At 41.3% G+C, this 24,237-nt stretch overlaps 1 protein-coding gene across 4 annotated transcripts in view; it reads right to left on the bottom strand.

Annotated features, from left to right (window-relative positions):
- Positions 1-24,237, bottom strand: part of RNF19A (ring finger protein 19A, RBR E3 ubiquitin protein ligase) — a 61,872-nt gene that overhangs the window by 30,026 nt on the left and 7,609 nt on the right. Inside the window, exon 1 of one of the 4 annotated variants that reach the window (XM_071554078.1) lies at positions 13,778-13,841. The exons of the other annotated variants lie outside the window; for them this stretch is intronic. The gene's annotated coding sequence lies outside the window, so the exon portion shown is untranslated. Of the gene's footprint in view, positions 1-13,777; positions 13,842-24,237 lie in introns of those variants that run through there. 4 annotated transcript variants of the gene reach the window in all.

Raw genomic sequence — 24,237 nt, 5'->3', positions numbered from 1 at the left:
TGACAGCTGCTATTGGGAAAGGAAGTGCTGCAAACTGCACAACTCATTCTGAAAGTCTCTGAGCAACTCATTGGCAACTCCAGCAAAACTGTTCCTCTTGCAAGATAAAATGCTTGTCAAGAAGAAAGTGCACTCAAAGTGCCTTCCCTCAGTCTGGTGGCAAATGGGCAAGAATTCCTCAAAGGCTAAAAACATTCATTTTCCAAACCAGCAGCATTAAATCTGGGTACATTGTGTGCAATGGTTGACCAAAGCTACGAACTCGGTGCAGAGATGCCTTCTGTTTGTGGATCTGCAGGCCTGTGTCTGTTGCAAGTTAAGACTGACTGGATCAATTTTCCCTTATCTGACTCAGCAGAGCACTCTTAGTTCAACCAGGCACTGGCTGGTGTGTCAAAAGCCTCTCCTGTGCACTCTGGTGCATTCTGTGAGCAAATGTACATCAAACTCTGCCAACAGAAACCAAAGTCTTGGAAACACTGAGGGGAAAAAATGGGGAAGAAAAAAAATCACCAAAACCTCTTTAATCATTAAAATCTTCACATGTAGCACGATTTTTTTTCTTGCTTAAGTGAAGGGAATGTAGTCTCTTTCTACAATGATGGGCATGTATTTTCATTTCTGAATATTGCAAAGATATACTTTATATATATGTGTATGTGCATATAGATATATATATTTACACACATATATATACACACACATATATACACACACATTGAAGTAATGTTCCAAAATATCTGACTAGCCAGCGGTCTGAAAAGTGAAAGCAAGACTAAGGGATTTAAAAACTGTACAAGCTGCCTATGTACCAAAAAAAAAGTTTTAATCTAACTGTAATTTTTGATCTAACTCTACTTTCATTTAAACTAAACACTTTCTAACCATCATCTGAGAAGAAAATTAGCCAGATTAACAAATTATTCAAAATACTGACACATGACTGTGTGAACTGCTGGAGACAAAAAAAACCCCCATAAATCCAAAACATTTCCCTTTCCTAAAGTAAAAATGTACTGTAAATTCTGGTTTTTAAAATCCTAATAATCTGTAAAAGCAGTCAATATAAAAGGACTAGGGAATGTGATTCCAAATCATGTCTTCTGAGAACACATATATGGTATGAGCAGATTCAGTCTTTAAACAAAGTAAATTACCCGGCAACAGCAAAATAATCCCAAAGCAACGGTTCAGGTTTTTCTCTCTGTATTTACTTGGGTTTAAAGCAAGTACTGCCCACTTTTGGTTTTACTCTTTAAAACTATTGCTGAATGATAGCTTGGTATTTCCTGCAGTTGCTTTTTATTCCACACTATACATAGAAAAATAATCAGAGTACAGACATATACACCAGTGAAAGAACAGAAAGTTTTGTTTCCTCCAGTGTCACCAACCCTGTAAGTGGAAAACATTGCAACACTTCTGAATGGTGAGATCATTCCTACAGAAAAACTATTCCAAAATTAAAATACCCCAAACTCACAAATTTCCAGAATAAGCAGATTTAATTTCAGGTCTGTAATTTCGCCTGGTCAAACAGTAATGGCTACATACTGAGTTCTGACAAGCTTTTGTTTCCAAGCAGACTTTCATGTTTATCCGACTACATAAACAAACCAAATAATGTGTACCAAGATACAAGGTGGGACAAATACTGTAGTAGACGGATCAGAAACCACAAACAGGAGTTTCAGAGAGAGCACACAGACAGAATGTGAACAGCACACCAGAGAGACAGCAGCTTTGGGGACACAGAAGTACCAGATCCTGGCTTCTAATGGTTTGTAAATATTCAGCAAGAGCCAGAGGTTTCTGTCTTGTGCTGAGGGAAGTCACTACTGACCAGCTGATTGGCAGCATCTTCCAGCTCTGTTCTTTCTGTGGCATAAATAACCTCAATTTTGGAGGCAGGGGAGACAAAAAAAATAAAAAAACCCAACCCACAAACATCAACCCTCCCCACCCCCACTGATCTTGAAACAGCTTTGCCTCAAAGAAAGAAATGCTGGAAGCTATTAATGGAATACCCTTTTTTAACCCCCTGGTGCGATTTTACCAGTTTATTAAAAAGACATGCACATACACTTTGGATAAAATTTTTAAAGTAAATTAACTAAAGGAACTAAAAGGGACCAAGTTAGTAAGCATTTTGAATTCTTTCAGTGAGATCAAGTTAGGCTGACTAATTAGACCTTATCATGGGGTAGGATAAGAACTTGGTCAGTTTCTGAAAGCCACTGTGACAGCTCATAGGAGCTTAGTAAGTCACTGTAAACCAACTTTATCTCAGCCCTGAGAGCTGAGTGACTGCCCTGCACTGGTCTCTTTTGATATGTCTCTTTACAGAGAAACTAATAATTTTGGTAAATATCATTCAATATAGAACATTCAGAAAAGCTTGGGTAACTGAGTGAATAAGCCATGTCTGTCTGTTCCAGCAGCAGCAAGTCCAGGATAGAGACAGAAAGCTTTCTGAACTCTATTATGGCTAATGCCACAACTTCTGAAACAGATCTCAGGTCAGGTACAAACTGCACCAACCTAACTATCCACTCTTGCTCACTCAAGAAGTGAGCTTACTGCAAAGCCTAGTAAGACACGTCCAGTTCTACTGCAGCCTCACCTATGAATTTATTCTGTCAGTATATTAACTGAAAAATCCTGCATGGATGTATTTCCAATCACCAAGTCTTGTAATGGCAGTTCTAAATGAACTGGTGCAATTTCAAATACAGACCAAGGTTAAAAAGGAAAAAAAAAGAAAGAAAAAAGAACAACTGAGAGAAAAAGAGACAAAAACAAAGACAGGGAAAGGTCTAGCTGGAGAAACAAAAATACTCCATCCTGCCAGGAACGCTGTTTGTAGCTTCCAGACAGGAAAGCCACTGCCTCCAGAAAAACCATTGGCGTCAGGAAATGACAGAAGTACCATGAAACTTATTTCACAGCTGAACCTAATGTAGAATGAAAGCACATTAGTACAGGAAGGTAAAGTCAAACTGCCTAGCCATCAAACACCCAGATCTTTGCTTATGAATACCTTACATGAAATTTTAAATCTCATTGATGTATCTTTGCAGAAAAGAATTAGTGGAAAAGATTCTTCTAGTCCTGCTGAAAATTAATTTAAAAAAAGACCAGGTTGAAAAGATAGAGCCCATTCAACACAGCCAGGGCAAGAGAAGGGGAATGATCTAGCAGCCTTTACAGACAGACTCTACTGGCATTGTGACTAGTGTAAACACCAGCTAAAAAGCAAAAGAAAAAAAAGCTGAATGCTTGACATTTAAAGTAGATCTGATGCTGTACCTATGCTGGAAATATAATAAATGCCACCAGGAGGAGTTATTCTGCCAGCACATTTATTCCACCTACAACAACATCCTACTATGCCAAAAAATATGCTCTGTCAGCACACAGCGGGATTTAGCCAGGTTGATGAGTTTTTCCAAACATTCTTCACTGACAGCAACATAGACTGAAGAGTAAACAGTTTGCCTATGCAAAACAACTGCTGCACCAATTGGCAAGGTAAGTGTAAAAACATCCACTCATGGCTTCAAAAACTTATTCTTGTGAAACTTCCTTAGTCCTCACTGCCTTGTTAATGGGAACCAAGCATGATTCAACACAGGGTGAATCCCCTGCAAGCCACTGGGTTAGCCAGAGACCTCACAGTCCTGTGCATCAGGCAGCGTGCTGGGTCACACAGCACTGAGGAGGCCCTGGCAGATTGTCAGAAAGCTTCACACACAACTTTAAAAATACAATTAAATACACAAAGGTCCCCTGCTCTGCTTTTGTAGTCTGTTGGTAAACATACAGATTTAGAAAAAAATGAATGGGACCTACAGTGATGTTCCTCTGCCAGCTGAGGATGCTGCAGCAGTTCTTAGTTCTTAGTGGAGACAGATGAGCTTGTGTCAAGATGTATCCGCACTGTTGTGTTTACGCAATTACCTACAAATTAGCAAGTGACGCCTCCACTGCCAGGCCTCACAACACAGTGAGTATTTCTGAAGTACAACTCCCATGCCCTCATACTTTTGAGGAGGAATTGCAAAGCCTTTTCCCCTTCACACACCCACTCACATTCACACATGCAAATTCACGTATTCTGGCTATGTTGGATGTTACTCTTTTCTTCCAAAGCATCATCTTAAACAGGTCTTTCTACATAATTATGGAAGGATCATTAGTTGGGCCCCTTTGTGCCACAGGCTGGGACACATCATCTATTTCCAACAATTACGGGCACAAAAGAAAATATGAAGCAAGCATAACGCAATCCCTAGAAAAGCTACTGCCTTTATCTTCTCCATTATTTAGAATAGCTAAACACTTTCTAATTATAGTCTCTAAACAAACCTGTATTATTTCAGGTTCTGAGATAAAGCCATACTTTGTGGGTTTTAAATAGTTACACTGGTAATATGCTTTCAACTATATCCATTTTAGTAAAACTTTTAAAAAACCCCAACACCTTTAAGTCACATTTAAAAGCTTCCTAGACCACAGAAACATCACATTTGGTAAACTATATTAGTACAGAAGATGCTGCCTCCAGGCATGAGTACTCATTAGCCTAAACTTGAGATACAGTCCTCAAATGTCATGATGATTTTGTCCTCTAGAAAACAAGAGTAAATAATTTGTAAACACTACTAAAGCTTCTTGTTTATTTTTACAATCAACTGCAATCCTACAGCCTGACTCTGAATCCTGTTACAATGACACCCACAGTTCTGCTCTGATGGCCTTAAATATAGCTCTCCTGAGCTGTCTGCATCCAGATAAATCTTAGATAAAACAAGTATCTAAAACTAAATTTAATACACAGGCCTTCATATTTATTTTCCAGTGAAAGTTATTTCTTTAATCACCAATAACAGAAGTCAGAACTCTGATCACCTTCAAAATAAAATACCACTTTCTCTGGTGGATCTTAAATTCACACTGCATCTTTAGGTCCTTTCTTTCTTTCTACTTGCAAGTTAGTCATTATGAATTTCAAATTGCAGTAGATGATTACTGATTTATGTTCTTGTTGCTTATCTAAACCTAGTGCTAACACTGGGGGAAAAAGCCCTTGACCGATACAAGCAGTTTGCCTCCGGAAAATATCTTCACTTGAAACACCAGCAAAGAAGTGTTACTGTAAGCACAGTTTAAAGAGCTAAAAGCAACATCCTGCAAGCCAATAGTGGCAGGCAGAAAAACTTACAGAATAATCTGAGTGTAATAAACAAATGGGACAATATGTAGTTTATCAAGTACATTGTCTACCCAGCAAAGACATACACTGAGCAGCAGGCTACAAGCACCATTCACTGTGACCCCCCTCTAAACTCTGCTCCCATTCCAATATGCCATTATTCCAGACCTGAGCGACTGAATGTGCGCAATGCGAAACCTCACCCCAACTCTGCTGACGTCAGAGTTTTCTTGCCAGCAGACGCTTCAGAAGTAGTTACATTAACTCTCCATTGTGCTATGCAACTCGGTGCCTGCACTCCTAAATCGGAAAACAAATGCAGAAGAGCAGGAAGAGGGGGAGGACAAATTCCCTTTTTCAGCTCAGGATTACAGCTGTATCTGGCACAGTCTGTCCATGTGACTGGCTCGTTTTGCAGGCTTCAGGTTAATTCTCTGTATCAACCAGGGCCGGGAAGAGAACAAAGCAGTGGCAGGAAGCTCCAAAAGCGTCCCCTGCAGCACCCAGCGCTCGGCAGTGGCTGGAGAGCAGTGCCCTGTGTGTGTCCTCCCGGCCGGGTGGCAGGAGGGCAGCGGCAGCACCAGCCCCAGGCAGGAGGGCAGGGCAGCACCAGCCGGGCGGCAGGAGCAGGAGGGCAGCGGCAGCACCAGCCCCGGGCGGCAGGAGGGCAGCGGCAGCACCAGCCCCGGGCGGCAGGAGGGCAGCGGCAGCACCAGCCCCGGGCGGCAGGAGGGCAGCGGCAGCACCAGCCCCGGGCGGCAGGAGGGGAGAGCAGCGGCAGCACCAGTCCCGGGCGGCAGGAGGGCAGGGGCAGCACCAGTCCCGGGCGGCAGGAGGGCAGGGGCAGCACCAGTCCCGGGCGGCAGGAGGGCAGGGGCAGCACCAGTCCCGGGCGGCAGGAGGGCAGGGGCAGCACCAGTCCCGGGCGGCAGGAGGGCAGGGGCAGCACCAGTCCCGGGCGGCAGGAGGGCAGGGGCAGCACCAGTCCCGGGCGGCAGGAGGGCAGGGGCAGCACCAGTCCCGGGCGGCAGGAGGGCAGGGGCAGCACCAGCCCCGGGCGGCAGGAGGGCAGGGGCAGCACCAGCCCCGGGCGGCAGGAGGGCAGGGGCAGCACCAGCCCCGGGCGGCAGGAGGGCAGGGGCAGCACCAGCCCCGGGCGGCAGGAGGGCAGGGGCAGCACCAGCCCCGGGCGGCAGGAGGGCAGGGGCAGCACCAGCCCCGGGCAGGAGGGCAGGGCAGGGGCAGCACCAGCCCCGGCAATCACACCTTTGGGCCACACCACCTGACCCAGACACAGTAAGGGCAGGGGCAGCGCATCTGTCTTCCTTTCCATCTTCAGAAACAAATCAGATGCCTCAAGTAAGAATCATTTGAATTATTCTACTGCAGCCAAAGCTAAGTTTGTATACTCCACAGATCGCTTAAGACCAAGGGCTTGCTGAAACTGCCTGCAGAAACCGTGTTCGTGGTGGTGGCAGAATACCTCACACTGGCTGTCCAGGGAATGAACAGTAACACTAAAATTATCTCAAAAAATAACCCAAAAGCCTCCCCTATTCACTCTTTTTTTTTTCAGTGACCAGGGGTCACCTTTGCTCCAATTCAACACCAGTAACATTCTGAATGTCTATTCAGGAATGTGGCACTCACTCTCAACAAGCCACATACAAACGTTCACAAGTGTGATGGGTTGTGTCACAGATCCTCACACTCAAGTCTGTACACAAAAAGACATTCACAGCCACGTTACTGCCCAAGGTCCTTGCAAGCAATCTTCATGCCTTCCTCTTAGCTACCTCATACATTTATAATAAAAAGCTCCTCACGTCTGTCAGAATTTCTGCCTGATATATACGAAGCGGCACATGAAACCAAAGAATCCTCACTGAGAAGAGCAGTTCTGATACAGATTTAAAACCTGTATTTTACAAACCTGCACTGAATGTTCAAGGATAAATGACACTTGGCTGCCACAGCCACTGACATGAGTCTGCTCTTGAACAAAAATCATCTCTGGGGAATAAACTGAGCATCCAACAGAGAAACGAGACAAAGCAGAGATGATGCTGACATGTGAACAAAAACTGAATCCGAAGAGCTTGAAGTTGCATATTCCCAGAGGGCCACGTCTGTCTGTAGGTAACTGGTGACACTATCAAACATTACCAGCAGTAATGTTTACTAAGAAATCTAGTTCCAGCTCAGTGGACCGTGATCTGGACAAACCTGTATTTGTGTTTGCTGTCTCCCAGCTAGGCTGGATCAGTACAGAACACCTGGACATGATGCCAGCTGCTCTTAGGAAAGTCCAGCTATCATAGCTTCCTTCCTCTCAGCTGAAAGGATTTACTACACAGGTGAAAATCCAAAGCTCCAGTCTCAGTACAGACCTTTCCTCTGGCTACTGTGGTTTGTTTTCTCAGGGTGAGTGGGGAGAAGAAATCAGCCAGAGTAAACAAACTCCAAAAGTACTTAGGATTTCAATAATGGAGTATTATCACCAGCTCCATTTTTGAGGCAGCACAGACCTGGCTACAGCAAAGGTGAAACACATCTGTGCAAGAGATTAATTTTTTTCTCCAAGTCTGCTTTATAATGCAGGGTGAAACTTCAACAGAATGAATAAATATCCTTGATGACTGTTTCATACCCAGTCCAAAATGTACTTCTCTAACCTTGTTACACTGCAGCACGTGTGTGGGTTCCGTGCTTACAGCTAGCACGAGACACAAATCAATCATATGCTGTACAAGCCCCAAAACAGAGAATACAACAATCCCAACTGCTGTTATTGAGGATGAAAGCCCCCTACAAAAAAGTCAGCTGCACATGTTTCCATTGTAGGATTAACTTAGTGATTTTCAAATTTAACAACTTAACCCAAAAAACAAAGCATATAAAATGCCAAAGAAATTCTGGTAGTCTAGAAGTGAGACGTTTTAATCAGATCATTGTAACATAGGTAAGTTGCTAAAATAGGAATTTTCATGATTTAACAGTTATTTAAAAGCTTCAAGTCTGTGATACAAAGCAGTAGATAATAACACAAATTCTACTTTGAAAAAAGAGAGGTTTTTTTACATTTTTGGTATATTGCCTGTTTTCAGTAAGGGGAATTTAGACTATTCTCTAAACAGTTACTCAACACTGCCCTTAAAAAAACAGCTGTAACTGAAAAGTTATTCAGAAATTAATTCTGAAGTTCTTTTAGCTGTTCTTCATTTATCTTTCTCACTCACATCTTTTAGGATCACTATTATGAACAAAGGTATTTAGGAGAATTCACTTTCTATCCTTATTCCTGACCTTTCTGATTTGCAAGCAATCCCACTGTTCAGCACTTATCCTCAAATCATTTTACTAACAGAAAACCATCAAATACTGTATTGGAGGAACATAAATGATTCCTCACTCTTTTAAAGTTGCAGGCGACCACAGAAGTGCTCTGCTGCAAACTCTGAGCCAGTATTATTATTAAGAACCCTCCTCTGAAGAGCAAATCTGTTGTCCCTCTTGTAGCTATCACAGTGGTGTACCAGAGTTGTGTGATGGAATGTAAGGAAGCTGAAAGGCCAAAGCACATGTAAAAGGGTTCCAACATCGGAACAGGTAGAGAATATGAGTAATAAATTCAAATAAACTAGAAGAGCAATCTGGCAGGTCAACTCACGTGCCACAACACTGTGTCCAAAAAGGGATTGTTACAGTTCACATCATAAGACTTTCATTATTTACTTACACTAGCAAGGCTTAACTCTAAAATGAAATGCATGCTGAGTCTTTTTAAATAACTGCTGGTCAGGCTGACATTGTTGCATACTGGGAAGATAACAGCTACACTAAAAAAAATATCCCTTTGTTTAAATTTCAATTCTGATATAACTGAAGGAATTTTTATCTGCCCACCCTTCCCCATTAGAGAGGTCACAGCACCTTCAGCTACATCTGCAGCTTTTCCACGGAAGAGCAAAGCATTTGTGTCAGAACCAACCAAAGTGTTACTAAAACCTATGGGTACAAGCCCTGTCCTTTCTGTTCAATGTTCTCCAAATGTCCAGTCAGTCACTTCTGGAGCCAAAATCTTACAAGACTGTGCTGCTGAGACAGAAGGGGGAAGAGGAAAACTAGAAAGACAGAAGAAATATGAAATGGGTGGAGTGAAAGGTGAGCTACCAGAGAAAGCACAAGTCTCTACAACTGACACACTGATGCAGCACAGTCTGTTCACTAGTTTGACCTCATCAATAACTTTGCACAGAAATTACTGAGAGGAGGGAAAGGAGGAAGGTGTGACGCAAATTGTCTCAGGACACTAAGAAAAAAGCCCACAAACTTTCAGAAGGTGCCCTCTTTTTGTTAGATATTCTTTTAGCCTGGTGTAAAGTAATTGTGGAAATGAAATCATCTACTTCCTCCACAAGTGTGGCTTGATAAAAAAGAATTAAATTAATATACAAGTTTGGATCATGCCTGTGTTTCAGCACTCCTGACAGCTTGGGTTCCTACTTTCTACCTTAGTAAGGACACCTTTTCTAATCCTTTCACACTTGTCTAGAGTACCAAGATCAACCAAGAAAACTGAGCTACTAAGTCTTTTTCTGGCAATGAGGACAATAAAATTGTTGTATTAAATAAGATGACTTTCCCATGCAGAACCAACTGTTTCCTACAGCACACTTAATTATACCACATGTAAGTCCAATACAACCTGGCAGAAATTGCACAGGAAGACTACTGTAATCACATTGTAAGTGCTAATGGGTTATTACAGGCAACAATCTTATCCTCCTTCTGCCCCTCCCAAAAATCCTTTCCTCAATAAATACATTATGTGTTTCTGACATACAACATTAGCAAATACTCTTATAGATAACAGAGGCACACAAAGCTACACTAAGAACTGTGAGGACATTCAGTATTACACACTTGAGTGCTCAAAAATTAAGGATTTCATAATGCAAGTTGTCCATAAAAACTGAACTCAGCATCCCCCATCCAGCTAATTGCAAGTGTAGCTGATACACTGCAAGGCAATACAATACTGGTCCAGTTTCAGCGTTTATGATGGCTGGATGTGATATCTGATCCCCATCACCACCTTCAGGGGTATTAGGACATCTCTTCCCCTGTCCACAACAGAAGTCCAATTGCCAGATGGTAGATGAGGTGGTTCCAGTTGGTTCCCACCCAAGCAGCTGGCTGCTCCCTGCAGGGACAGGCTGTGAGTACAGCCCCAGGCAGGTGAGCTCCAGCAGGAGAGGCAGGAAGGCCACAGCTGTTTGGACACCACTCAGTGCTCCAGCAGTCACTTCCAGGTCTTGGGGAGAAGGGTACCAAACCAGATGAAAGGAACCTAAAGTAACCTAAAGGTCTGGCTTCTGAACTTTCTGTAGGATCACACAGCCACACAGATTTTTCTGAAGCTGGCTGCATTCCAGCGACAGCTCTTTCTCATTTCACTATGAAATGAGGCTCCGCATCTTACATGCTGAACATTTTTTGCTTTACAACAACATTATACAACACTAAATTCACAAATACCACACAAGTCCATAAAGTATTTTTACCAGACTAATGGCTTCAAAAACATCAACAAATCACTTTTCAGAGTACTCCTGTGAAATCTTCACAGAAATTCTGCAAAGGAAGATTATTTTTCCAAATTTGCAAAATGGGAAACAGACATCAAAGCTAACACCATCACCTGAAATAAGATTTTGTGGGCTGCCAATGCTGTAAGGCTATTTCACATCAGCATAGGACTGCATAGGTTCAAAGCTTACACTGAGCACTGACAGCAGTAGCTACCTGCTGATCAACACCTGGATGTCTAAAGACCAGCACACAGAAAAACAAACACTCAACTACTCTGTAAGGGCCTTGCCCAACACCACATAAACACTCTACAAAATGAGGCACCACAGACTCCTTGCTTTAGTATTGCTTAAGTTTAAACCGCAGCACACTCCAAATAATGTGTCTGTTGTCTAATGATTTAAATGCCAACAATACTTTTTCTGTTGTTAGGGCATAAGAATGTTCTCTTACACAAATTTTATGCTATTTAGCAATATGCAGATACCAAGCAACAAGACTTAGCCAGAATGAAGTTTCTCTTTGAAACTTCTATTGGCACAACAGATTTGATTAATACAGGGCAATGGGTTTCTAAAGAGGACAAACCTAGAAGAATGGCATCCCTCAAGGACACTACAATCTGCTGCAGTGTTTCAAACTAGGGCTTGTGGAACCCACCTCAGTGAGGGAACACTGTGAAACAAACCCACGCTCCCACAACAGCAAACACAGGTGGCAGCTGAGAGGGCTGTGTAGGGCTAAGCTTCACGTAACTTCCCATCCCTCCTCCACAGATGTTGGCCCAAGCTTGGAAGGGTTTTTTTTACTCAGCAGGACCTGTGAATAGTATCTTCTTTCCTTCTACCATTTTCTTTTGCAGATGCTCAAGTTTGAGAGCCATAATGTGAAACGCAGAAAGTTGTCATATAAAGGAAGGGAGATTTGGTCTAAAAAAGTTTAAATGCAGCTGGCCTGTATCAAAAATAGCGTGGCCAGCAGGACCAGGGAAGTGATCCTTCCCCTGTACTCTGCATTGGTGAGGCCACAACTTGAGTGTTGTCTTCAGTTCTGGGCCCCTCAGGTCAGGAAAGATATTGAGGTGCTGGAGCGAGTCCAGAGAAGAGCAACAAGGCTGGGGAAGGGACTGGAGCACAAGTCCTATGGGGACAGGCTGAGGGAGCTGGGGTTGTTTAGCCTGGAGAAGAGGAGGCTCAGAGGTGACCTCATCACTGTCTAGAACTACCTGAAGGGAAGTTCTAGCCAGGTGGGGGTTGGTCTCTTCTCCCAGGCACTCAGCAATAGGACAAGGGGGCACAGGCTCAAGCTCTGCCAGGGGAAATTTAAGTTGGAGATCAGAAAAAAATTCTTTCCAGAGAGAGTAATCAGGCACTGGAATGGCCTGCCCAGAGAGGTGGTGGATTCACCATCCCTGTAAGTTTTTAAACAGATTGGACGTGGCATTGAGTGCCATGATCTGGTAAATGGACTGGAGTTGGACCAAGGATTGGACTTGATGATCTCGGAGGTCTTTTCCAACCCAATTGATTCTATGATTTTATGTTTTAGTAGTTTTAGTCTACATCAGACTCAGTTCCTCCATCCCAGCCTGCAACTTTTCTTCCTGCTCTTCCTCACTTATCCCTTTTTCTTCTCCCTCCTCTGTTACCCATCAGCTTTTCCTACCCCTCCTCTGAACCAGACGTAGGCAGCTCCCACTTAGTCTCAAGCCACTCACTCAAGAGCAGAAGGAAGCATTCCCCCTTCTCACTTGGGTCTCTCATTACTGACTTGATGCCTGGCAGCAGTGAGACAAAATTTAAGTATCTCACCAATTCCTACAGTGGCTGAAAAAGTCTGGTTGTATGTGAAATGTTCAGGAATTTCGGTGCTACAGCAATCATTCTTTAAAGAAAACACTCCGAATCATTTTCTAAAAATTTGTCATTCCTTGCAAGTTTTCATAGGTATAGAAAAAATACAGAGCAAGGCTTGTCTAAGAAAATAAAAGCAAAAGAAAACAAAAAAACCAACAAACCAACTAACCAACCAGAATCAACCAGCTCTGCTCCAAAACAGACATACCTTTCTCATAGCAGTTGCATGGGACTGTATTTTTAAACAATAAGAACCCTTCCCTCTGTGTTCTCAGAAACAGTATTTAGTGGGATTTTTTATTTGTTCATTTTAATATCCATGTTGAGCCACAAAATATGTTTCAGACCCACTACATTTTGAATGAAATATAACCAAAACCCCTGAATGCCTGGTTTCATAATGTGAAGTAGTTATCTTATTTATATAAGATACTGTCAGTTCCAAGTATTGTACACACAGTTGTGTACACAGCACTTGAAACTCTTAAAACAGCCCTAAAAGGAGGAATTCTTTGATGTGGACTTGATGATGGCAGCCCCAGTCAAAATTAATACCTACCAAGACCCTTTCCACTATACCATACACTCACAGCATGTCTTTCTGAATACAGCAACAAAAAACAAAGCATGAAGAGAAAGAACACATCGCTCTTATTTTACAGACACAAGCCTGAGACAGACAGATAATATGACTTGCTAAACTCCCACACAGACAATGCCCAGAGCAGCTGATGAGGGACAGAGGGGAATGTGTCCTACCTGACAGTCAGCCTGGGATCACAGGAATGGTCAGCTCCTACGTCTGAGCTGCGAAGCCTTAAGCCACAACAACTTCACAACTTGCACTCATGTGCTTGTACTCTACTACAGGTAGTACCCCAGTCCACTCTCTCATCACCATGGCTGTCCTTAGAAACATTTATAAATCCCACCACAGTTTGGAGCAGAAATAAACCATGTTTTCCCTCCTTCATATGTATCCCCACAGTCCCTCTCAGATATCCTAGACTATGCCAGTATAAAAAGACTACGTGTCTCCCTTGTATTCCCTGCTCATTTTACAGTACGATATCCTCCACGTGACTGACATCACTGGAGAAAGTCTCCTTACATTTTTCTTTGCTGACCAAACTGGTCTGTAGTGGCAGCCTAGAGGTATTTAATGCCATTCAACAGCAGGCCTTTCTCATCTTTGAAGGACCACATATCTAGAAGGAAAGACAAACACTTGATAAGAAAAGGACAAAAACAATTCCAAAGAACTTCATGAGGTTTCTAGTACTGACTTCATAAACTGTAACAGAAAAGTGTTGATACTTTTAGACTGAAAGGTCACCGGGATGTGAATTTAAAAGCTTTAAGGCCTTGATTTGCTTTTTCAAAGTGAAGCAAGCAGTCTTCCCCAGCCAAGAAATAAATATGCACAAGACTGAGCCTGCTATATTATCACTCAAACTAATTCAAAAATATAAGTTTGAAAAGGATTTAAATAATACACTATTGTAGTTTTACTAAAAAAGCTATTTAAGCAATTAATTAATTTGATTATGTTCTGCAAAAGAAACTGCAAACTTCCAACTGTCTCCTAATTCACAAATTTGCAAATTGCAGCATGAACAACATCATGAAAAAAATACCCTGCTAGAAGTGCTTATCTTTTTCCAGGGATTTGACTGAAAGGGAGGGGATGCAGCTTTTGTCTAAGATGAAAAACTTTTCTTTTCACAGAGCTTTAATACATACTATATAAATGCCAATCTCTATTTTACTCAAATACCACAAATCTTACAAGAACGTATTAAAATGTTACAATTTTAATGTATTTCAAGGTATCAGGAACCACACAGAAATGCACACTTATTTAAATAAATCACCGACGTTCCCAACTAGCCTCTAAGTTCACCAGAACACAACAGTAGCTGCACTCAGTCTGAGTTCAGATCCTGCCTCCAGCACGTGTAATACTCCATGGTGCAGATAAAGGGTAGAGCAAACATTCTGCTGGGCCAAAGCCCTAAACAGGAACTCTTAACTTGTCAGACTGCTTTCAAATCCAAAAAGTACATTTATCTCTCTGCCAGTATGTTCTAGCACCTTCTATACTACCACTCATATAAATATCAAATCTCTCAATGTTGTGAATACTCAAGAAAGTCTGTGGTAATGAGCCCAAAAACCAACCAAACACAGCTGAAAACATTACTCCTTCAAAAAACAGTGTTTAATTTGCTATTAATCTGACTCAGTATCTTCAGGTCCGCATGCTATCATATTAGGACAGAATAACTTATCCTCATCTTTCTCCTATCTGAAATAAACTCCCACCTAGAGACCTGTGAAGCCTTGGAACAGCAGTGTCCGCCAGGGAACCAAGTGCATGACCAGAGACTGACAGAATGAAGTACAGGATAAATCTCTGCATCATTCACAGCCACACACGGCCACCTGTAATACAGTAAATTACATATTTTCAAGATTTACAAACAGTTGGAGGATATTTGTTTCTGCTTCTGTCAGTGCAGTAGGAGAAAACCAGGAAATGAATCAGACTGAAATAAACCTTTAGAAGAAACACCATGAAACTCTTTGGTCTTACATAAGATTCTTTTTTTAAAATTTTTTAAGTGACAGGAATTTAACGGACAAATTGATCTAAAAATCAGTTTTAACAGATAGTAGAGTAACTATGGATTGTTCAGAAAAGTTGAGGGGGTTTTTTGTTGTTGTTTGTTTGGTTTTTTTAATTACAGCATATGACAACTCTCTTCCACAGTCTGATGCATCATGATCCATATACAAGTTCCCTGACTGATGAAACACCAGCCAAGATAAGAAAGACAGAAACAAGCCAAACAAGCATCAGTGCCAAATCTCAGTGAACCTTTCACTTTCCTTCCAGCTTTGCCACACAACAGGCTTTATTTCCAACAGCCCTGTTGATAATGAGTGTATTTACATTCCACTAGCACTTCCTTCAGTGAACTTTGAGAAATAAGATACAATGACAACAACAAGTTCTGAAATTACTTTCCCATGCAAGTGCAAAATCCTGTCATCTTTGAGCACCATTTCTTCTGGACTGTTCCATCTGTTACTTCAGAGGAGTGGAAAACAACCATGTAAAAAACCCCAAACCAATAGAGATGCTATTCAAGAGAATGTCTTTCCACAAAATATCAAGATGGCAGTCAAAGGCAGATTATTTTTACTTAGGATGTCACAGGACATTCCAAGACATCTCTCTAATTGCACATACAGAAGAACAACAGAACTGGGCTATAACCCTGACTAGATACCACACAAATCCCTTGAATTTCAACTTTGCACAAAAATATTTTTACCACTAATAATCAAAACTAGTCTATGGTGGGGAAGTAAAACCTGGTCTGGCTTGTTAACAAAAATAAAATAATTCACTAATCATGGACTTGATAAATGTTTCTCCAAAGCTACCATAAAACTGCTGTGAAATAGGGCTGAACTGGTAGAAATCTTAGAAACTATGTCACTTCCAGGAGATTACTGGAAGCACTGTATTACAGACCATAATATTAAAGGAACACACTTCAATAAAACCTTTTGGTAATAGACCAAAGCAAACAAACAAAAAAAACCCTGAAGTTTTTGAAAACACTAAACACATTTACAGACACAGGCAGAGCACACACAGAGCACCCCGAGAGAATTGGGGAAAGCAGGTCCTTGCAGGTCAGACTTGCTCAGGAAATGAACTGCCAATGACACCCAAACAAGACAGAGCTGCAGGAGCACTCAGTAAGAACAATGAAAGCAAATGAGTGTCCAACACTTTTGCATATTTGATCTCTGTGCACGTACCCGTTTATTTGAAGATTAAGTATCTACAGGCATCCTAATAAAAGAACCTTTGCCAGTAAAAACTATTATATTTTAATTATATTCCTTAAGTAATGTCCTGGCTAAGCAGAGTATGAGACAGATGCTACCTAGTCTGGTTTTGAGATACTCCAGGTCAGAAGTCATGGAAGAAGAAAAGACACTGCCCTGCAGGATCACCACAGAAAAACTTACTTGTATTGCCTCCTCTGACCAGGGAGCTCATCTCCAATGAGAACTTTTCTTTCTATACCACCATAACAAAGATATACAACAGATTAGAATAAATCCAGTAAATATTTTCCAACACTAATTCACAGAACCAATTATGTTGGAAAAGATCCTCAACATCACTGAGTCCAATTGTTAACCTAACTCTACCAAGGCCACCACTAAATCATGTCCCAAATGCATCCAAATTTGAGGTGTCCAACACTAATAATTTTTTCCTATAGAAGACCCAAGATGAAAATCCCTTCAGATTTATACATATGAATAAAAAATGCAAGACGGTAAGGTATGTTTGCTTTCTATTTATTTGAGAAAGGAAAGTGAAGTTATTTCACTTTTGAAGGAAGTGCTTTGAAGTCAGGAGCTTCACTGATTATTTGAAACCATTTATTTCCTCCTACAGTCCCAAAGAAAACCATCACACAAATACATTAGAGGAAGATAACGTATCATTTCATTGAAAAACTACTTAAATTTCTTAAAAAGGAATTTTACATCAGCACAGGAGATCTTTCAAGTATTTCCTTACGTTACTTGCTGGAACATATATTTTAATATTTATCTTACTACTTTACTAAAAGAAATCAACCACAGGGCATTATTTCACAGTACTACCAAGCACTGCTCTACGGCCCTAAGCACAAAATTAAATGACCACAGTGCCAAGAAAACACCAATGTCACTTCAAGTTGTAAATATATGAAGTAAATCCCCAACATCAGCAGAATTGTATGGTAAAATATCGAAGGATGTGACAGTTAACAGAAAATCCAGACCAACCAACCAAAAAAATCAACAACATAAGCCCCCTACAAACGAGACTGTACAATTCCCTAAGATACCACATCATTTGTTTTGAATATGCTCTCAGTTTTAGTTCAAACATAATTCTGACTTCAGAATCAGTTATCACTGAAGTTACAATAATACCTCGAGCTGTTTAAGACTATATATAACTTTAAGAAATGTATTTCAGCAGGAAAAAATACATTTACAAAATTATATTAATGTGCAGTTAGGCAGCTTGCAGTTCTTTACATTTTACTATAATTTCCTACAACAATGCACAAATCAACCTGAAGTGGACAGAACCAGGGGAGATTTACAGCAATGCAGATAGCTGGGTATGGATGCATTTTAAAATGTTAAATACTTAAGAGAATACAACTTTTCCAATGTCCAGAGCAAGAGCCTCTGGTATGGAGGGAATTCATGACCAGTAAGCTTCACTATGCAGGTTTAGAGTCCTACAGATGAGAGATGGGCTGATACCAATGGGATGAAGTTCAACAAGGCCAACAACCCCCTGCAGCGCTACAGGCTGGGCACAGAGTGGCTGGAGAGCAGCCAGGCAGAAAGGGACCTTGCAGTACTAATTGACAGGAAGCTCAACATGAGCCAACAGTGTGTCCAGGTGGCCAAGAAGGCCAATGGGATCCTGGCCTGTATCAAAAATAGCATGGCCAGCAGGACCAGGGAAGTGATCCTTCCCCTGTACTCTGCATTGGTGAGGCCACAACTTGAATGTTGTCTTCAGTTCTGGGCCCCTCAGGTCAGGAAAGATATTGAGGTGCTGGAGCGAGTCCAGAGAAGAGCAACAAGGCTGGGGAAGGGACTGGAGCACAAGCCCTATGGGGAGAGGCTGAGGGAGCTGGGGTTGTTTAGCCTGGAGAAGAGGAGGCTCAGAGGTGACCTCATCACTGTCTAGAACTATCTGAAGGGAAGTTCTAGCCAGGTGGGGGTTGGTCTCTTCTCCCAGGCACTCAGCAATAGGACAAGGGGGCACGGGCTCAAGCTCTGCCAGGGGAAATTTAAGTTGGAGATCAGAAAAAAATTCTTTCCAGAGAGAGTAATCAGGCATTGGAATGGCCTGCCCAGAGAGGTGGTGGATTCCTCATTCCTGGAGGTTTTTAAACTGAGACTGAACGTGGCACTGAGTGCCATGATCTGGTAAATGGAGTGGAGTTGGACCAAGGGTTGGACTTGATGATCTCAGAGGTCTTTTCCAACCCAATCGATTCTATGATTCTATGACACAGATGAAGTGTCTACTGAATTAGCTTTAAAGGGTTAATTAGCACAAGCAGTTGCCCTTGCTGTCTCTTGTTGTGGATTAACTCTCCCTGAAGCAGAAATTCAGAACAAGACCACCTTTCACTCTTCAGAGTGAGGTGAGGTGTCCAGTTTAAACTGCTTATAATAGAGCTTTAAGCTAAATCTCTGAATCTGAATGTGAGCAGGGACATTCATTTCATTATATTGATGCCTGTAGTTAGTAAATTCCAAGAGGAGGACATTAGTAAGTAGGAGGTCATAACAGGTTTGACATTTTAAACCATTGTGGCTGTTCCTAAATTAACAATGCCCTTCTGATAGCAGACAAGCTTCCAAAGTAGCTGCAACATCGTTCATAGAATCGATTGGGTTAGAAAAGACCTCTGAGATCATCAAGTCCAACCCTTGGTCCAACTCCAGTCCCTTTACCAGATCATGGCACTCAGTGCCACGTCCAATCTCAGTTTGTAATCCTCCAGGTATGGTGAATCCACCACCTCTCTGGGCAGCCCATTCCAATGCCTGATTACTCTCTCTGGAAAGAATTTTTTTCTGATCTCCAACTTAAATTTCCCCTGGCAGAGCTTGAGCCCGTGCCCCCTTGTCCTATTGCTGAGTGCCTGGGAGAAGAGACCAACCCCCACCTGGCTAGAACTTCCCTTCAGGTAGTTCTAGACAGTGCTGAGGTCACCTCTGAGCCTCCTCTTCTCCAGGCTAAACACCCCCAGCTCCCTCAGCCTCTCCCCATAGGGCTTGTGCTCCAGTCCCTTCCCCAGCCTTGTTGCTCTTCTCTGGACCCGCTCCAGCACTTCAATATCCTTTCTGAACTGAGGGTCCCAGAACTGAACACAACACTCAAGTTCTATGGGACTCACTCCCAAAAGGCAATCACTTACCAGGACTCACTCTAAAAGCCAGATATCAGTAGAACACAGAGAGTACAGCAGGCCTACAAATGGCAGTACCAGGCCTACAGCATGGGTAGATACATCATGGTTAAACAGCAGATGTTATGGGGGAGGAGAATGTAAGCACAGAGATTAACTCCAATTGGAAAAACATAACCATGCCATTGAAAACAGACAAGAAGTTAACAAGAAGTTAAAAGCACTATGCCTCACCTAATTTTTACTGTTTAGCAAGTCATTTACTTCAAAAGACAATAATTTCTTGTTAAAAGAAAGGCTAAAAACTTTACTATTATGACTGCCTGACACTTCCCACTAGAACATCCTATTTTCCAAGCTGCTTAGAATCTTCTCAAGCAAATTGGGCTGAAAGTTACCTATTAAGAACTTCTTCAGAACTCTTGTTTCTACCAAACTCCTTAAGACAGTAACAACAAAAAAACCACAAAACCCCACTGCTCAAAAAAACAACACTCTAATGAAGAAAATTATCTTAGGAAAGAAAATAAATCCAAAACTTGCAGTATTTTCTCTGAAAAGGTTTAGCATTAGCACACTTAGAACTTGGAATTTGAATTCTGTCTGGCCTGTGTCTCTCAGATGTACATTCTATCAGCCTTCCAGCAATATGAATACATCCATGCTTGCAAGTTTAGGGAATGTGAGAAAAAGATACATGATCTTCAGCAAAAAGCATGTATTTTATCTGCTAATATCTCTACTAAACTTGATCCAGCCTGGAACTGAACAGAATCTTCCTTTCACTTCCAGGTGAACAATTTGCTGGACCAAAAGAAAATAAAGGTAGGAAGCTGATTTATCCTTTTTAACATCCCACTAATTAAGTGGCAACAATATAAAAGATACTGTAATGAAATGTGGAGGGGGTAGGATTTCAACCTAAACCACACTGCACTTCTGTCAACAAAGTGGTGGCTGCCACAGGAGAGACTGAAATCTGCACCTGAGCAGGAATAGGATGGGTGAACAGTGAACTGGAGCACGCTAAAGAGAAAAATAGGAGGAATAAAAGGGGATTGCAGAGTGAGGAAACCAACAGTTGTTCAGGGAAGTAATCTGTGAACTCTAGCACAAGCAATAGAGACAATTTATCTCTTGAAGTACCGAGTAAAAGGAAAGAAAGAAACCCTACAAAGAGCAGTTGAACTGAGAACAGAGAGGAAGCAACTCCAAATGATAGGAAAGAAAGACAAAGACACCAGATTTAGTATTGAAAAGGATGTAACTTTAGATCAGCTAACTTATCATCCCAACAAAAATATTAAGGACTAAAAATAAATAGGATTTGGATTAAACACTGTTAATTATGCAGAAAGTAAAAGTTACATTGCTAGTGAGAAATAAAAAAACCACAAAAGCAGCTTGTACTGTCCAAGCACACCTTCCTCTAGTGCTCATCCTCTGTAGTTCAAAGACATCCATAAAACCCTCTCCATAAGCACATGGATCACACTGTCCAGGGCTGATCCCTATAAACCATGATGGAGTATTATTAGATACTACTGGCTCACATAGCAGTGGTCTGCCCAGTGAGTTGCTTCCAAACCTTCTGATAGGATTGTAATTATTTTTAACAGCTAGGAAACAGCACACAAAGTACATTAGAAATAACCCTGTTCACTTGATGAAGTTTGGAAATGGTTGCTGAAATACATTATGACAGTTTAACTGCATGGCTTTTATCACTCTCCCCCTCATAGACTCTCCTCCTGGTTCGTGCTTATCAGGTCACTACTCACTATCTTGTTTGTTCTTACTCATTGTGCCCCCTGTAAAATAAAAAAAAATGCATATAATGGTTCATTAATAGTAGAAATTGATTTCCTGATAGGCCATTGCAGAGCACCAATGTTAGATCAATATTGCTGAAATAGTCAAATACCACCCTCATTCCACTAAGTAGCATAGTTATTATCCCTGTTAACAGAAAAAATATTAGAACATGTGACTAAGGATTACTTTATTTACCAACCTCAGGTGCCTGATACAAGATAGCCTCAAAGAAATTAAGTTCCTAAGTATCTTACACAGCAAATTATACGTTCAAAGATACCTGCAGTATCTATTGTGTATGCACATCCCCACCCTCATCAAACACAGCCAGGATTCAGATGCCTTCATCAGACAAGAATCTTTCCAGCCTTTTGCTCTACTTCCATTATATCTCTAACTTACTCAGTGGAAACAACTGACAGAGTGACTGTGTTTATTGCTGCCCAGCGCACAGGGATGTATTCTAAGGAAACCTCCTGCAGAGAAAGAAAAAACCGAAGAACTACAGCTGTAGAATGAAGAACTGTAACTTAATGAAGGCAGGCACAAAAGGTAATCAAACTACAGCTGTGTCTTTCTGGCATTTCTTAACATTTGAGAATTTGACCTGAAGCCTTAAAATGACAATGTTTGGCATGCAGTGGCAGAATCAGTTTCACTTTATTTACATGTGCAATCCTTCACATTACAAAACCAGGACAAATAAGTCACCTAATTGCTGCAGAAGTCATACCTTGCTGTTTCTAGTATTTCTAGTGCACTCAGTATCATGGTTTTTGAGGAACACAGTTAAACTACCAGCACCCTAAAGCCATCTTCCTTGCCTTTGCCACTGACAGAGCTCTTGCATTCCATACACTACAAAAACCTGCGCCATTCTTCACCTACAACGCACTACTTTGCAGAGTGCACATCAGGTAAGTTAAAGGTACTGGTAAGGTGTTGGCTTAGATAATACTTACTCAAAGCCAGTCAATTATTTTGATGACCTGACAATCATGTGCTAATGAAGGTAGTATATCTAATAAACTCCCTTTTTTGAAGGAAATCAGATCACCAAAAACCGATTTTAGCTTCATCACGTGAATACTCCAAACTCACCTACATTCAGGTAGTAACCTATAGTAGCACTGTACAAAGCAGGTATTTCAGAGAGATGAACTTTAATGGTGAATGGTTCTAACTTCAGAAGGTCTGCGTTTTACAGAGAGCTTCAGTACCCACACTGCTTTTTTAGAGATAAAAGTGTTCATCTACCAAGGCCTCCCATAAAGTATTGCATTTTTGTTCACTGCACTGCCAGCTGGAAGCTCCTTCCTTTCAGAGCTCTAATTTATTCTTTCACAATGATTTTTAGCACAGTGAAACTATTCTTCTGCATACTTAGAGATGCATTTTCACCATTTCAGGAGGAATACCAACCATACAAAATATTCTTTATTATCAATATTCTTCATTATTCTTACTTTTAACCACCAAAGATAAAGAAAAGCAAACTTACAGATGGACTAAGGGAATCCATCCCACAAATGAAGCACACTGTGGCTTTATGTTAATTGTGCACATGCAATTTTCCATACAATGACTTTAAAAAGCTCATGGTGCAAAGATCCCCCCCAACTTGTGGGAGACAATTTAGGTTGAAACTGTGACTTAGAAATTATTTGTTACCCTTAAAACAGAAGGGTAATATTTTATGACCTTTGAGATAAGAAAAATGATATGACTGTGCAGCCCTAAAAAAAAAATGCAGCAATACCTCACACCTCAGAAACAAAACAGAAAAAAGGAACAATGAAAACAAAACGATGTCACTGTCTTCATATTTTACTCAAACTACAGTTCTTGGTCTAGATCCAGCCACGATATTATGTTGATTAGGACAGGGTGTAGGAGGTAGGGAGAAATCATTTTCACTGCTCACAGTTTTAGAGAAAAAGCTGTAGCACTGCTGGGCAGGACTAAACAGGATGCTTCTATTTCTTAACCCATTCCCTAGTAGAAAACACCTCCTTGCAAAGCCTAAACTTATCTTATTGAATTTATCTGGCACATCATATACCTTATCTACTAACTAAATTAAACACTGAAAGCAGGGAAGCTTGTTTCTCCTTTCTCAGACATGCAGGCAGCATGTAATCCTAATAATCTAAATTCTTGCAAAGCAGGATCTTTCTCTTTGTATATCCTTGTTCTCTTTTCATGAGTTAGTTAATCCATTACCTAATTCATCTTGGAATCATCTTTAATTGTTAATAATGGAAAGACCCAGCACTCCTGTGCTGCTTTTACAAGCTCTCTTCTATTCTTACCCTGGCTGAATTTCTGCCTAGTGTCAGGTCACAGAAGGCCAAGTCTACTTTTCTGCAGCTACACGAAACCACCAGGCAAAGTCCAAACAACGCACCCTGCACACAAACTGGGAAAAAAAAGGCATTGGCAAACAGGAAGGGGAAGAAAAGAAAGTGGGGGGGAAAAAAGTAACTACAAATGTGGGAACTTAAGGAGGAAAATACTTTTGGTCATTAGATACAAAACCCCTCAATCCAAATGCAGATGGCTTAAAGCCATGGTGGTGTGAAACTGAGACAGGTACTGAGCACAGCAGCTTTGCAGGTTTCTCCTCTATGCTGTCCCACAGATAAAACTCATGAAGTCTTAAACTTCAGTAAACCAACAGCCTGGCTTCACAAGCTGTAAGCACCAAAGATCCCTTTGCTTGAAAAGG

Source organism: Pithys albifrons, chromosome 4 (assembly GCF_047495875.1).
Source record: "Pithys albifrons albifrons isolate INPA30051 chromosome 4, PitAlb_v1, whole genome shotgun sequence".
In the NCBI taxonomy this organism is placed as follows: Eukaryota; Metazoa; Chordata; class Aves; order Passeriformes; family Thamnophilidae; genus Pithys; species Pithys albifrons.
The sequence above is the reverse complement of the archived record's forward strand: the minus strand, read 5'-3'. Positions and strand labels throughout refer to the sequence as shown.